Source organism: Procambarus clarkii, chromosome 4 (assembly GCF_040958095.1).
Source record: "Procambarus clarkii isolate CNS0578487 chromosome 4, FALCON_Pclarkii_2.0, whole genome shotgun sequence".
Classification (NCBI taxonomy): Eukaryota; Metazoa; Arthropoda; class Malacostraca; order Decapoda; family Cambaridae; genus Procambarus; species Procambarus clarkii.
The window spans coordinates 30,522,686-30,540,394 of NC_091153.1; positions in this window are offsets into that span (position 1 = coordinate 30,522,686).

Here is a 17,709-nt window from a genome sequence, read left to right on the forward strand (position 1 = left end):
CCAGTCTACACTATCACACCGTCACCAGACCCCACTCTACACATAACACTGTCCTCATCCCCAACTCTACACCAACATACGGTCACCGGCCCCCACTCTACACCATCACACTATCACCAGCCCCCACCCTACATCATTGCACTGTCACCTGGCCCCACTGTCACTAACCACCAGTCTAAACAATCACAATGTCACCAGCCCCCACTCCACACAATCACATTCTGGCCAGCTCCCTCTCTACACCATCTCACTGTTACCAGACCGTGCTCGACTCCATCCCACTGTCATCAGCCCCCACTCTGCACCTTCTCACTGTCACCAGCTCCCCACTCTACACCATCACACCGTCACGAGCCCTCACTCTACATCATTACACTGTCAACAGACCCACTCTACACAATCACTCAGTCACTAGCCCACCCTCTAAACCCTCAGACTGTCACCAGCCCACATTCTATACATCACACTGTCACCAGCCCCCACTCTTCACCATCACAGTGTCACCAGCCCCACTCTAAGCCATCACACCGCCACCAGCCCTCACTCTACACCATCACACCTTCAAAATCGTTCACTCTTCACCATCACACTGTCAACAGACCAACTCTACACAATCACCAGCTCCACCTCTAAACACTCACACTGTCACCAGCCCACATTCTATACCATCACACTGTCACCGGCCGGCCCTGTATACCATCATACCATCACTAGCCCCCTCTAAACCATCTCACTGTCACCAGCCCAAATTCTATACCATCACACTATCACCAGCACAAACTCTAAGCCATCACACTGTCACCAGCCCCACACTACAACAACACACCGTCACCGGCCCCCACTCTTTACATTCACTATGTCTCCAGCCCCTATGTTGGATATTTCCAACACCCAAATTTTAAACCCTAGTGCAATATTTTAAATAAATTGTACTAAGAAATCTAATTTTTCTAATACTACTAACCAGTAGTGAAGCAATATTATTTTTATTATTCTGAGGTGTTGTAACGCCAAATATTTCCTAGAATTCATTGCTACTGTTGCGTCAGCCGACCAACTTCCGAGAATAAATTAAATTTATCTAAAAATCGAATTAAACCCAGTCAAACCTTAAAGAATTTATAAAGGAATATAGACTGGCAATTGATTTAGTTTGATTTAGGAAATTAAATAACTGTTTATTGGAAAGAGTTTGCCACGCTGAAATCAGTTGATCCAGTAAACAAAGTATTGAACTGAAATTCAGCCACAAATAATAAAATTTATCTAACGTCATTGGGATTAAATGATAAACACAGCCAGAAATAATCTGGCTGAATCTAATTCCTAATCAAATCACACCTCAACAAGTATACATAAAATCACTTATACCTGGCATATATGATGTACATCGATAGTCTGATCCAAAACAAGTTCAGCATACTTATATATAATATTATATATATATATATATAATATATATATATATATATATATATATATATATATATATATATATATATATATTTTATATATATTTGTTACGATAATCTCCTCCAAGAGAGTTTTGGCCTGCTCTTTCCTATCGTCATGGTATTTCAATACATCTACAACATCTAGATACTACGAGCAAGTGTAGTACATATTTAGTCAAATACGTTTTGCCAGGCGCATACGTATATCACACTCGCTCTCCACCTCCCCCCTCCATCGTCGCCGATCACCAAACTACCATTTCCAGCCAGCCCGCTTCTGATTGGTGAATCGATGTCTGCACCACTGCAACTCAGCGCCATCTACCTAGTCGATGTCTCGGCTTGCACCAGCCATTGGAGTTAGAATATCCTGTGCTCTCAAGCTGAAACAACCATCTGATATACGCTCTGTCTATTAGTGGATGTTCTCAGCCAGCGCTTTATTCTCAGCACCTGTTAATTTCATTTTTGTCATTATCCATTTTAGAGTGACGTCACCACTATTTTATTTTATGTTATTTTTTGACTGGAGGCCTCAGTCATTCTCTTATTAATTGGTCATCCCTCCCTCAGTGTTATTACTCGTGTATTCCACCTTTTTTGTCCCTAGGATATTTCTCAAATTCAGACAGATCATCATTTTGGTACCTTGGTACTTTGATTTGTCTTCGGGCCACGTGCCCTATCCTCTGCAATCCGACCACAGGAGGATACAGAGGGCCATAGTTCCTCCAGCACGGACTACGCTGTTGAGTTGGGACCTCAAAAGCAGTTCTCGTCATCAGTTTACACTCGCACCCCTATACGTCGGTCAGAGATGATGATATTTACTCAGGTAGGGAATTAGCTTTTTTTCAGAGCACGGGAACGCTAATTCTGTAAGTATCATATAATTAAGTAGGAAAACCCTTGCTTCTGTCCTATAGAGACTCGGCAAGGTATCCCAACATTCTTGGGACTACCTTTTCACTTTTGAAACAATTAAAAGTTTCATTTGTTTTAGAAACTATCGGTTTCATTTATTTAGTAGGATTTTCTTGCCCTTATTCTCTTACACTGAGTACCGGTACAAGATTTCCTGCGATTTTGATTGACTAATCATTTACCATACTAATATTAACGTTAATTGTTAACGATTAAATTTCCACAGGATAGTTACCAGTTGCCACGTCATCCTGTTACTGACACTTAGAATATCACATGTATATTCGTTGTACATTTATTTGCTATTTCAAAATGTTTCATCTCTCAGCATTTCGTAGTGATCCAGCAAGTGAAGTAGGGAACTTAATTCGTGCCAAGAGGACCGAATTACAAACTCTTGCACACGAGTATCAACTAAATGTTCCCCCTGGAGCCAACAATAATGACTTGCACAATATTATCTTGGATCACCTCTTAGATGAAGGAATTATAGACTCTGATGCTCACGAAAACTATTCTATTGCAGATAAACAGGCTCTGGCAGCTATGAAGCTAAAGCTCGAACTAACGAAAATCAAGCATGAACAACAAAAAGAAGCTCTCCAGCTAAAGAAAAAAGAGGCTGCCCTAAAGAAAGAAGAACAGGAACGTGAGACTGCCCTACACCGTGAGCGGGAAAGGGAACAGCTTGAAGCAAGAAAACGTCACCTGGAGATGCAACGTGAGCACGATAAGAAGCAAGCTGAGAGTGTTCTAGCATATCGTCAACTAGAACTCACCTTGGAAACTACACACCACGCTCAGCGCCAACAAGCTACAGCTAGTCTTCCCGTAAGCTTCAATGTCTCCCATGCAAGTAAGTTAATGCCACCATTCGTTGAGACAGAGATAGACGTGTTTTTTACCACTTTTGAGACCCTAGCTAAAAAACCTAGCTGGCCTGAAGATCAATGGTCTACCCTTCTCAGAGTGCATCTCACAGGTAGAGCTGCGGTTACTCTCAGTACCTTAGCGTCTGAGAATGACTACCAGACCCTGAAGCAAGCAATTTTAGATGCCTACCATCTCTCCACCGAAAGCTACAGACGAAAATTCTGTGATTATCTAAAGGCAAGTACCACCACCTTTTTAGAATTTGCCAATACAAAGAAAAGATATTTCATGAAATGGTTGGAAGCAGCCATTTTCAGCCAGTCTCTACATTTTCAGAACTCGTCAACCTCATTCTAGTTGAGGAATTCTTTAGACGTGCTCCCCCTTCCATCCGTTTATATTTAGCAGACAAAGAAGAAACCGACTACATCAGATGTGCGAAGTCGGCTGACACCTACAGCCTCATACACTGGCTAACACCAGACCCACCTTCCAGTAAGAAGTCTTGGTATAGTTATGACAAAGTGAGTACCGATCAAGCGAGCTCTCAATTGTATTGTAAGTATTGCAAGCTTTATGGACATACCATAGATAAATGTGGGAAAGCCCAATACAAAGGCTATAGTGAAACTCCTAAACCCAAACCGACTCCTCCAAAGTCCGGAAAGCCTGTGATGAATGTTGGTGTTCCTGTTAATGATCTTTCTCTCTTCAGCAAACACCTGTATCCTGGAACTGTTTCTGTCAACAGTACAGATTCGGAGGGACGTTTTAATTTTTTTTTTTTTTTTTTGAGATATATACAAGAGTTGTTACATTCTTGTATAGCCACTAGTACGCGTAGCGTTTCGGGTAGGTCCCTGGAATACGATCCCCTGCCACGAAGAATCGTTTTTTCATCCAAGTACACATTTTACTGTTGCGTTAAACAGAGGCTACAGTTAAGGAATTGCGCCCAGTAAATCCTCCCCGGCCAGGATACGAACCCATGACATAGCGCTCGCGGAACGCCAGGCAAGTGTCTTACCACTACACCACGGAGACTGGTAAAATGAAGATCTTGAGGGACACAGCGGCTCTTCAGTCAATAATATTGAAATCGGCTGTGCCTAACATCACCTACACCGGAGAAACCGTCCTCATCACTGACCTCACTGCTACCACTCCGTATCCACTCGCCAGAGTCCACCTGGATTGTCCTTTCGTGACCGGTGAAATCCAAGTCGCGATCAGGGAAAAGCCTTTTCCCATGTCTGGAGTGCAACTTCTCCTGGGCAATGACTTGGCCGAAGATCATGTTACGGCCCTACTGGGGCGCAACCGGGTTCTTCTCTGATGGTAGTAGAGTTTGGGAATCCGGCCCCAAGTTAGTAGAGGCTTTCAAGGGGTGTGTTCCGTAACGCAAGGAAAATTAAAGGGGGAGGGATACAAATGTTCTGATTTATATATATATTCTCACCACCACCATATAAATAAATAACAATCACACGGGGTTTATAACTACACGATTATGTACAAGCTTTTCTTCCTCTGAAGACACAGGATGCTCCACGGTGCGCACTTTGGGTAGCCCTGTTCCCTTCTTTGTGGCCCACGATGAATCCTCTATGATTCTTTTGGCGAATCTACCCTGGCCACAGGCCAGCCAAATCACCGTTCCACTGGGTGCTCCATCGTGGAGGCCTTCAACCACAATCCAGCCTGTAGCTGGCAGGTTCTGATCAGCTCCGCTGTGTAGGCCACTCCACGACCGATACTAGGGTTGCGAGCCCTAGGCAGGAGCCTCGTGTGATCCCGCTGATCACTCTCCTCACTTAAGCACCACAGTGGCTAATCTCTTCCACCAGCCAGCCCCGGATAAGGCGATTCCTGATACTGCCACGTCACAGGCAGGCTAACACTCTCAACAGAGCCCGTCCGGGGGTGACTCACAGTTTTCTTCGTTGTGGCAACACACCTGGAGCGAACATCTGCTCCAGCTGCAACGACTGTTCTCCAAGCTCCTGACAGCCGGCCTTACCATCAACTTGGGCAAGTCCACATTTCCCAAAGATAAAGTGCGTTATCTTGGTCATGTGATAGGGAGTGGCAGCATAGCTCCTTTAACAATTCACACTGAAGCCATTCAGCATTACCCACAACCTACGACCAGGAAGCAGCTCCTGCGCTTCCTTGGACTTGCATCTTACTATCGTAGGTTTGTGAAGAATTTTAGTACGGTAGCAACACCATTGATTAATCTCACCAGCCCCAAGCAACGGTAACATTGGACCATTCAACAGACCGTTGCCATTGAACAATTTAAATCTCTGCTATGTTCTGATCCCATTCTCGCCTCTCAAGATATCACGAAGCCCTTCATCATCAATGTCGACGCCTGGTTTACCGGCATCGGGGGCGTCCTGATGCAACAATGAGGCGAGGAGATTCTTCCTGTCAGCTACAACAGCTACAAGTTGAAGCCTCACCAGAAAAACTACAGCACTATCGAAATAGAACTCCTCTCCATCGTCCTGAATCTGTAACATTTCGAACCTTACTTACAGGGGAATCAGTCTATTACCATCTACTCGGGCCACAATCCCCCTGCGGTTCCTACAACGGGCCCAATTCAGCAATCAACGTCTTCTACGATGGGCTCTGTACTTGCAGAATTTTAATCTGGATATCTTCTACATCAAAGGTTCGGACAACATCATAGCCGACGCCCTCTCCAGAGTCTACGAGGTAGAGACAGCTACTCCTACCTCTACACCAGCCACTGAAGTAACTTAACCCGTAAGAGCAGGCTTCGGGAAGAGCTGTTACGATAATCTCCTTCAAGAGAGATTTGGCCTGCTCTTTCCTATCATCATGTTACTTCAGTACATCTTCAACATCTAGATACCACAAGCAAGTGTAGTACATATTTAATCAAATACGTTTTGCCAGGTGCATACGTATATCACACTCGCTCTCCACCTCCCCCCTCCCTCGTCGCTGATCACCAAACTACCATTTCCAGCCAGCCCGCTTCAGATTGGTGAATCGACGTCTGTACCACTGCACCTCTGCACCTCAACGCCATCTACCTAGCCGATGTCTGGGCCTGCACCAGCCATTGGAATTAGAATATCCTGTGCTCTTAAGCTGAAAGAACCATCTGATATACGCTGTCTATTAGTGGATGTTCTCAGCCAGCCAGCTCAGATGGTCATCTTGACCATGACGACCGGACAAACTGATGGTAGACGTGGCTATTTAGCTCATCAGCCTGCCGGCACTCTGATGGTAATCTTAGGCATAGCATTTTATCAAATCACCTCATTCTTTGGGGCACACATTGCATTGATAAAATGCTATACCCAAGATTACCATCAGAGTGCCGGCGGGCGGTTGGGCTAAATAGCCTCGGCTACCATCAGTTTGTCTGGTCGTGATGGTCAAGTGGATTAAGGCGTCCTGTACATACCAGTTGTGTTGCTCCTGGCAGTATGGGTTCGAGTCACTTCTGGGGTGTAAGATTTCAGTTATATATATATATATATATATATATATATATATATTATATATATATATATATATATATATATATATATATATATATTTTTTTTCTTTTCACTGTTGGTGGTAATTCAAAAATCAATTCTCCAAAATTCATTTTTTTTTGGAGAACTGATTTTTGAATTACCACCAACAGTGAAAAGAAATGTACGAAAGATTGAGAAAATTCGTGTTAGAATTATTAATCTTACTTTTTCGGTCATATTTAATAATATATATATATATATATTATATATATATATATATATATATATATATATATATATTATAATATATATATATATATTATATTATATATATATATATATATATATATATGTATATATGTATGTGTATATGTGTGTATATCACGAAAATAAACACGTGATTAAGAATGTGACAATGTCAGACCACGGAGGAAAATGAAACAGGAATTTCCTTAAGTACTTTCGTATATTAAATACATCTTCAGAAGGAATCAAATACATCTTCCTACTGAAGATGTATTTAATATACGAAAGTACTTAAGGAAATTCCTGTTTCATTTTCCTCCGTGGTCTGACATTGTCATATATATATATATATATATATATATATATATATATATATATATATATATATATATATATATATATATATATATATATATGTATATGACAGTGTCGGACCACGTAGGAAGAATTGAAACAGGAATTTCCTTAGGTACTTTCATATATTAATAAATCTTGAAAAGGAATGATTTACAAGTCAAGTTTTTGACAAATATAGGCAGGAGAAAGAGAGGTGAAGTGAAGTGAGGTACAATGACATATGGATGGGAATTTGGTGGATATAAAATAAGAGCGGCATAAGAATAAAAGCTGGATCTCACGTTTGCTTCCACCAGTATTTATGAGTTGTGTCATTGGTCAGTGGATCATGTTCTGACTAGTGACCACTTTGCTATAATAACGGTTATTAATATAGCACTACCTCCTAGACCTCCAGCTCCCGAGCCCGGATGGGACTTTATCAAGGCAGATTGGCCGAAGTTTCAGGAAGCTCTCGAAACTTGGCACCAAAACTTCCCTCCTCCTGACAACACCGAAGAAATGGAAAAAAAATTGTAAATGCAATACTTAGAGCAGCAAATCTCGCCATCCCCAAGAGGAAAACAATTACCCAACATCACAAGGACCACTGGTATTACTGGGATAGGATCAAAGAGCTACATAACAGACTAAATCGTGCACGAAAAAAATTCAGAAGAGATAGAACCGAGGCTAATCTAGGACTTCTTAGAGATCATGTGCATCCGAGATCATGTGCACGAAGAAACAGCAAAAATCAGAGAAGAAAAATGGCTCGAGTGGTGTGCCAAGCTAAATCAGCATACGTCCTTGGGCGACATCTGGAGCCAGATCAACAAGGCCAAAGGAAAATCGCCTCCTGCTCCGCCGCACCATGTTCATCCAGAGCACGAAGCAGAAAGGCTAGCAAATCTATTTGCTTCAAGAGCAGTTCCACTCAACTTCCTCAAGCAACTCTGACTCACCAACAAAGACTTCAAGCAGCAAGATGGAAAAAAATAGATGATGCTTTAGCCTTACCTGACGAACTAGGCCAACCTTTCAATCTGAAAGAACTCAGAAGTGCTACAAAGAAAACTAAAAATACAGACCCAGGCGAGGACAAAATCACTTACAACATGCTAGCCAAGCTAGGAGAAAAGGGTGAAGAAGCCTTCTTGAATCTCATCAACAGAGTATGGGTGACAAGCACCCGACCACTCTCTTGGAACAGTGCAATTATAGTTCCCATTCCAAAACCTAAAGACCCAGGAAATCCAAGACCCATCTCATTAACAAGCTGTCTGGCCAAAACTGCAGAAAGAATGGCCCTTAATCGAATTGAATGGAAAACCAAATTACTACACCAAAATATGTTTGCTTACAGAAAAGGTGTTGGAACCACAGAATGCCTTACCTCCCTCCTGGATCAAATCAATGACAAACCTGGAATCCTTATTTTTCTAGACCTTGAAAAAACCTTCGAGTTAGCCAGTGCTCCAGCTACAATGTGCTGCCTTGTGGATAAGGAAATCAAAGGACACGCTCTTGCTTTTAAGCAGGCAAAGGAAGCCTGCTTAACCGAGAAGCTAAAGTCAAATTCCAAGGAAAAACATCGACCTCAAAGATGCTGGAAAATGGAACTCCGCAGGGAGGAATACTAAGCCCCTTCCTCTTCAACTGTCTCATGGAACAATTCATGAAGCTCAAGCTACCAAAAGCCAAACTTCTTAACTATGCAGACGACTTTGTGGCCATCATCAATGGCAAAGGTGTAAGGAACCATGCACAAAAATGACTAGATATTATCAGCAAGGAAGCGGAACGCATAGCAGTGAAAATAAACAGCAATAAAACAAAATCTATGGCCGTTAAAATGAGAACTCAAGACATCAGACTGGCAATACAAGGACAAGAAATTGAGTGGGTTACCTCTTTTCAATACTTAGGAGTCATAATAGACAACCAGTTGAAATTCACTCAAAAAAATTAATATCTTCGGCAACGCTGTTAAGCCAGAAACTCAGCTTTGTGCTCCCTGACCAGTCTTAGAGAGGGTGCATCTCTACCAGTACTCAAAATGTACTACGTTCAAGCATTTAGCTCACTCATCGACTATGCTGCCCCTGCTCTTACATCCCTCAGCGATAACCAATGGGAGAAACTGGAAGTGCCTCAAAATGATGCTCTGAGAACAATGCTGGGAGCACCTATATGGACGCGTAGAGAGAACCTTAGAATGGAAACAAATTTACCAGCATTAGAAAACAGGATGAAACAAATGATAGCCACCATAATAGGAAAACTTACTGGAACAACCGCCAGACTGTCAATCAAAGACAGCATACAGAGATCCTTTCAGAAAAACCTACAGTATAGAACAAGCTCATGGATGGATAATGTGGTCAAGATTTTAGAGAAAATGGACCTGAAATGGACCATTAAAAACAAAGGGGAAGATAGACCATATCAACACTTTCGACAGCCTCCTATATGGGAAGAATCGAATCTAAAGATAATCATTGAAAGATTACCAGTTAAAAAATCAGCATGTGACCCGCAGAGACTCAAGGAAGTAATAGAACAACAAATGGAAACTATCTCTAGACCTACAACGACTCACATCTTCACAGACAGATCAGTTGATCAAGAAAAAGGTTCTGCTGGGGCAGCAGTTTACACTATCAAACATGAAGCTTACTGGAGAATGAATAGTGGGTGCTCAACATTGCAAACAGAATTATATGCCCTGAAGGAGGCAATAAACTATATAATTGAGAATAATTTACATGATGTCATCATTCATACAGACTACAAATCTTCGCTCCAGGCATTGTTATCCAGTCAGCACAAAGATAATATACAACGCCTCACAGAAATTCAACACATAGGAAAAGAAGCCCATAATCGAGGGCTGTCAATCACCCTAAATTGGATACCAAGTCACATAGGCATAGATGGTAATGAAAAGGCAGACTCAAAACTGCCACTGCTCTACCTGTTGTACAGGTTCAAATACCTCCAAGTTTCTCACAGATAAAGGAGCAAATCAAGAAGAAAATATTCTCAACTATCAAAAGTCGCCACAGAGCCAAAGTAGCGGAAGGAAGATCCACTGCGATATGGTACGAACAAGCCACTGGTTACTCCTCTTTCAAGACTGGCAAAAAAATATCCAGAGACATTGCAGTAGCCATATACAGACTCAGACTTGGTTACAAGTGCTGCTGGGAGGTAATGAACCCAACAGTTAAAGAGTGTCACATCTGTGAAACTGAAGCAGAGGCGCCACTATTGCACTACTTACCGGAATGTGAAGGAACTGAACGCCTGCACATCAAACTCAACATTAATCCAATGACAGCAGCTGCATTAGATGCACATTCCACCGCGACCACAATGATTAGAAAAGCTGTTGAGGAATGGGACTCATTAGTGAGCATTCTGCATCCACATCCGCCACCAAGATAATGTTAATAAAACAAGACTAAAGCCAGTTCACTAAAACAGAAGCGATAAATAAGCAGGGAAAAAGGAGAAATCCCCTCCTCCATTTTTAACTTTAACCCAAATATCACAGAAAAAAGGTTATCATGTATAACCAAACTCAATTACGGGCTTACCATAGCCCGTGCTACATGAACACTTCGTCCTGAGTAGCTAAATCTGAAACAACAACAACAACAACAAGAATAAAAGAACATAAGAATTAAGGTAACTGCAGAAGGCCTATTGGCCCATACGGGGCAGCTCCTATCTATAACTACCCAATCCCACTCATAAACATGTCCAACCAACGCTTGAAACAATCGAGGGACCCCACCTCCATCACGTTACGCGGTAATTGGTTCCACAAATCAACAACCCTGTTACCGAACCAGTAAAGCAACGAGGAGCATTGAAGCGCAGGTCCCTCAAAGTGCCCTAAAGGAAAAGGGAGGAACGAAGCGAATTTTGGTTGTTGGAGATTCCCAGGTGAGATATTTAGACAGAACGTTTTGTGCCAGAGATAAGGGGAACAGGTTAAGGGTTTGCTATCCGGGAGCTGGTATTGGTGATATTGTTGGAAACATGAAAGATATTATGACGGGAAATGGGAACAAACCCATTATTTGTATTAGTGCAGGGGGTAATGATGTTGGGCGAGTTAAGAACATAAGAACATAAGAACAAAGGTAACTGCAGAAGGCCTATTGGCCCATACGAGGCAGCTCCTATTCTATAACCACCCAATCCCACTCATATACTTGTCCAACCCGTGCTTGAAACAATCGAGGGACCCCACCTCCACAATGTTACGCGGCAATTGGTTCCACAAATCAACAACCCTGTTACTGAACCAGTATTTACCCAAGTCTTTCCTAAATCTAAACTTATCCAATTTATATCCATTGTTTCGTGTTCTGTCCTGTGTTGATACTTTTAATACCCTATTAATATCCCCCCGGTTATGTCCATTCATCCACTTGTAAACCTCTATCATGTCACCCCTAACTCTTCGCCTTTCCAGTGAATGCAACTTAAGCTTTGTTAATCTTTCTTCATATGAAAGATTTCTAATTTGGGGAATTAACTTAGTCATCCTACGCTGGACACGTTCAAGTGAATTTATATCCATTCTATAATATGGCGACCAAAACTGAACTGCATAATCTAAATGGGGCCTAACTAGAGCAAGATATAGCTTGAGAACCACACCAGGTGTCTTGTTACTAACGCTGCGATTAATAAATCCAAGTGTCCGATTTGCCTTATTACGAACATTTATGCATTGATCCTTTTGTTTTAAATTCTTACTAATCATAACTCCCAGATCCCTTTCGCAATCCGACTTCGCAATCACAACACCATCTAGCTCGTATCTTGTAACTCTATCATCATTACCTAACCTCAGAACTTTACATTTGTCAGCATTAAACTGCATCTGCCAATCCTTTGACCATTTCAAAACCCTATCTAGATCAACTTGAAGTGATAGTGAGTCCTCCTCCGAATTAATTTCCCTACCGATTTTCGTATCATCGGCAAATTTGCAAATGTTGCTACTCAAACCTGAATCTAAATCATTTATATATATTATAAACAACAGAGGTCCCAGGACAGAGCCTTGAGGCACTCCACTTACAACATTTTCCCACTCTGACTTGATTCCATTTATACTAACTCTCTGTTTCCTTTGGTATAGCCATGCCCTAATCCAGCTTAATATAGCACCCCCAATACCATGAGACTCTATTTTTTTAATCAGTCTTTCATGTGGCACTGTATCAAAAGCTTTGCTAAAGTCAAGGTATACAACATCGCAATCCTTACCACTATCAACTGCCTCAACAATGCTAGAATAAAAAGATAACAAATTTGTTAAACATGAACGGCCATTTATAAAACCATGTTGCGACTCAATTATTAATTTATGTTTTTCAAGATGAAGACGAATTTTATTTGCTATTATAGATTCGAGTAACTTTCCCACAATAGACGTTAGGCTAATTGGTCGATAGTTAGACGCAAGTGATCTATCTCCTTTCTTAAAAACTGGTATCACATTAGCAACTTTCCAAAACTCTGGCACTCTGCCTGACTCTATTGATTTATTAAATATGGTTGACAGTGGGTCACAAAGCTCCTCTTTGCATTCTTTAAGCACCCTAGCAAACACTTCATCCGGCCCTGGGGATTTGTTTGGTTTGAGTTTTACTATTTGTTTAAGAACATCCTCCCTGGTAACTGCTAAACTCGTCAACCTGTCCTCGTCCCCACCCACATAGACTTGTTCGGCTGAAGGCATATTGTTAAGTTCCTCTTTAGTAAATACAGATACAAAATATTTATTAAAAATACTACTCATCTCTTCATCACTATCTGTTATTTGACCTGTCTCAGTTTTTAATGGACCTATCCTTTCCCTAGTCTTAGTACGATATAACTGAAAAAACCCTTTAGGATTTGTCTTTGCTTGCCCTGCTATGCGAACTTCATAGTTTCTTTTTGCTTTCCTTATCTCTTTTTTAACATTTCTAACCAGTTGTACGAATTCTTGTTCTAAAGTGACCTCCCCATTTTTAATCCTTTTGTACCAAGCTCTCTTTTTACCTATAAGGTTCTTCAAATTCTTTGTTATCCACTTTGGGTCATTAGTATACGATCTATTCAATTTGTATGGTATACTACGTTCCTGTGCTTTGTTTAGAATATTCTTAAATAAGTTATATATTGAATCCACATCGAAATCCCCATTTAAGTCACCTATCGCTGGGTTCATGTCTCGCTCCAAGACCGGCCCACACCCCATACCCAAGCCTTTCCAATCAATTTGACCCAAAAAATTTCTTAGGCTATTAAAATCAGCTTTTCGAAAATCTGGCACTTTAACAGAATTTTCTCCTACTGGTCTATTCCATTCTATGCTAAATCTGATTTCTTTGTGATCACTGCTCCCTAGCTCACTCCCTATTTCGATGTCATTAATTTGCGTTTCCCTGTTAGTTAACACTAAATCTAAAATATTATTTTCCCGTGTTGGTTCCTTAATGTGTTGCGTAAGAAAGCAATCGTCAATTAATTCTAGAAAATCTTCTGCTTCACTATTCCCTGTTTTGTTCAACCAGTTTATTCCGCTAAAATTAAAGTCACCCATGACATAAATACTGTTAGATCTAGATGCTCTAGATATTTCATCCCATAGATGCTTTGCTTCCATTCTGTCTAAATTTGGTGTCACACCAGGTGTCTTGTTACTAACCACACCAGGCCAAACCACACCAGGTGTCTTGTTACTAACGCTGCGATTAATAAATCCAAGTGTCCGATTTGCCATATTACGAACATTTATGCATTGATCCTTTTGTTTTAAATTCTTACTAATCATAACTCCCAGATCCCTTTCGCAATCCGACTTCGCAATCACAACACCATCTAGCTCGTATCTTGTAACTCTATCATCATTACCTAACCTCAGAACTTTACATTTATCAGCATTAAACTGCATCTGCCAATCCTTTGACCATTTCAAAACCCTATCTAGATCAACTTGAAGTGATAGTGAGTCCTCCTCCGAATTAATTTCCCTACCGATTTTCGTATCATCGGCAAATTTGCAAATGTTGCTACTCAAACCTGAATCTAAATCATTTATATATATTATAAACAACAGAGGTCCCAGGACAGAGCCTTGAGGCACTCCACTTACAACATTTTCCCACTCTGACTTGATTCCATTTATACTAACTCTCTGTTTCCTTTGGTATAGCCATGCCCTAATCCAGCTTAATATAGCACCCCCAATACCATGAGACTCTATTTTTTTAATCAGTCTTTCATGTGGCACTGTATCAAAAGCTTTGCTAAAGTCAAGGTATACAACATCGCAATCCTTACCACTATCAACTGCCTCAACAATGCTAGAATAAAAAGATAACAAATTTGTTAAACATGAACGGCCATTTATAAAACCATGTTGCGACTCAATTATTAATTTATGTTTTTCAAGATGAAGACGAATTTTATTTGCTATTATAGATTCGAGTAACTTTCCCACAATAGACGTTAGGCTAATTGGTCGATAGTTAGACGCAAGTGATCTATCTCCTTTCTTAAAAACTGGTATCACATTAGCAACTTTCCAAAACTCTGGCACTCTGCCTGACTCTATTGATTTATTAAACATGGTTGACAGCGGGTCACAAAGCTCCTCCCTGCATTCCCCAAGCACCCCAGCAAACACCTCATCCGGCCCCGGGACCTGCCTGGTCTGAGCCTCACCACTTGTCCAAGAACATCCTCCCTGGCAACCGCCAAACTCGCCAACCCGTCCCCGTCCCCACCCACACAGACTTGTTCGGCCGAAGGCACATTGCCAAGTTCCTCCCTAGCAAACACAGACACAAATACTCACCAAAAATACCACTCATCTCCCCATCACTATCTGTTATTTGACCTGTCTCAGTTTTTAATGGACCTATCCTTTCCCTAGTCTTAGTACGATATAACTGAAAAAACCCTTTAGGATTTGTCTTTGCTTGCCCTGCTATGCGAACTTCATAGTTCCTTTTTGCTTTCCTTATCTCTTTTTTAACATTTCTAACCAGTTGTACGAATTCCTGTTCTAAAGTGACCTCCCCAAAGGAGTGAGGAACTGAGGAGTTAGGAGTGAGGAACTAATACAGAGATTCAAGACAGCAATAGAATTAGTTACGAGCAAGGGAGGAATCCTGATCATATGTGGCATTCTTCCAAGAAAGGAAGTGGGAAATGAATGGATGTCGAAGGCACTTGGTGTCAATTGCCGGCTGGAAAGATATTGCAAATCAAATGCAATATCTTTCATAGACAACTGGGAACACTTCTATGGACGAAATGAAATGTATGCTCGTGATGGGGTGCATCTATCGAGAGCTGGGGTTGTTGCTGTTGCGAACTCGTTGGAAGAAGTGGTTAGAGGTGTTTGTTTGGGTTTAAGCTGTTAGTAGATAGAGGTATGGGAATTGATTTGGAGGAAGAAGGTAATAAAAGTATGTGTTTGCAGGAGAAAGGAATTGGCAAAATGATCAGGGAAAGAGAAGGGCCTCAAAATAACAATTCACTTAGGGTATATTACACTAACAGTAGAAGTCTAAGAAATAAAATTAACGAATTAAATGCTCTTGTCTGCACAGAAAAAATAGACATTATTGCACTTACCGAAACGTGGATGAATGTAGAAAATAGAGAACTATTAGCTGAATATCAAATAAATGGATTTAAACTATTTCATACAGATAGATATATTAGACGAGGAGGTGGAGTAGCCATATATGTTAGGGACAATTTGAAATGTAGTCTCAAAGTGGGAATCAAAACTGAGCCACACACAGAAACTATTTGGATAGAATTAAACGAAAAAGCTAATAATATTATAATAGGAATTATATATAGGCCACCAAATGTAGACAGAATGGAAGCAAAGCACCTATGGGATGAAATATCTAGAGCATCTAGATCTAACAGTATTTATGTCATGGGTGACTTTAATTTTAGCGGAATAAACTGGTTGAACAAAACAGGGAATAGTGAAGCAGAAGATTTTCTAGAATTAATTGACGATTGCTTATTTACACAACACATTAAGGAACCAACAAGGGAAAAAAATATTTTAGATTTAGTGTTAACTAACAGAGAAACACAAATTAATGACATCGAAATAGGGAGTGAGCTAGGGAACAGTGATCACAAAGAAATCAGATTTAGCATAGAATGGAATAGACCAGTAGGAGAAAATTCTGTTAAAGTGCCAGATTTTCGAAAAGCTGATTTTAATAGCCTAAGAAATTTTTTGGGTCTAATTGATTGGAAAGTCTTGGGTATGGGGTGTGGGCCGGTCTTGGAGTGAGACATGAACCCAGCGATAAGAACATAAGAAAAAAGGCAATTGCAGAAGGCCTATTGGCCCATACGAGGCAGCTCCTATTTATAACCACCCAATCCCACTCATATACTTGTCCAACCCACGCTAGAAACAATCGAGGGACCCCACCTCCACAATGTTATGCGGCAATCGGTTCCACAAATCAACAACCCTGTTACTGAACCAGTATTTACCCAAGTCTTTCCTAAATCTAAACTTATCCAATTTATACCTATTGTTTCGTGTTCTGTCTTGTGTTGATACTTTTAATACCCTATTAATATCCCCTTTGTTATGTCCATTCACCCACTTGTAAACCTCTATCATGTCACCCCTAACTCTTCGCCTTTCCAGTGAATGCAACTTAAGCTTTGATAATCTTTCTTCATATGAAAGATTTCTAATTTGGGGAATTAACTTAGTCATCCTACGCTGGACACGTTCAAGTGAATTTATATCCATTCTATAATATGGCGACCAAAACTGAACTGCATAATCTAAATGGGGCCTAACTAGAGCAAGATATAGCTTGAGAACCACACCAGGTGTCTTGTTACTAACGCTGCGATTAATAAGTCCAAGTGTCCGATTTGCCTTATTACGAACATTTATGCATTGATCCTTTTGTTTTAAATTCTTACTAATCATAACTCCCAAATCCCTTTCGCAATCCGACTTCGCAATCTCAACACCATCTAGCTCGTATCTTGTAACTCTATCATCATTACCTAGCCTCAGAACTTTACATTTAACAGCATTAAACTGCATTTGCCAATCCTTCGACCATTTCAAAACACTATCTAGATCAACTTGAAGTGATAGTGAGTCCTCCTCCGAATTAATTTCCCTACCGATTTTCGTATCATCGGCAAATTTGCAAATGTTGCTACTCAAACCTGAATCTAAATCATTTATATATATTAAAAACAACAGAGGTCCCAGGACAGAGCCCTGAGGCACCCCACTTACAACATTTTCCCACTCTGACTTGACTCCATTTATACTA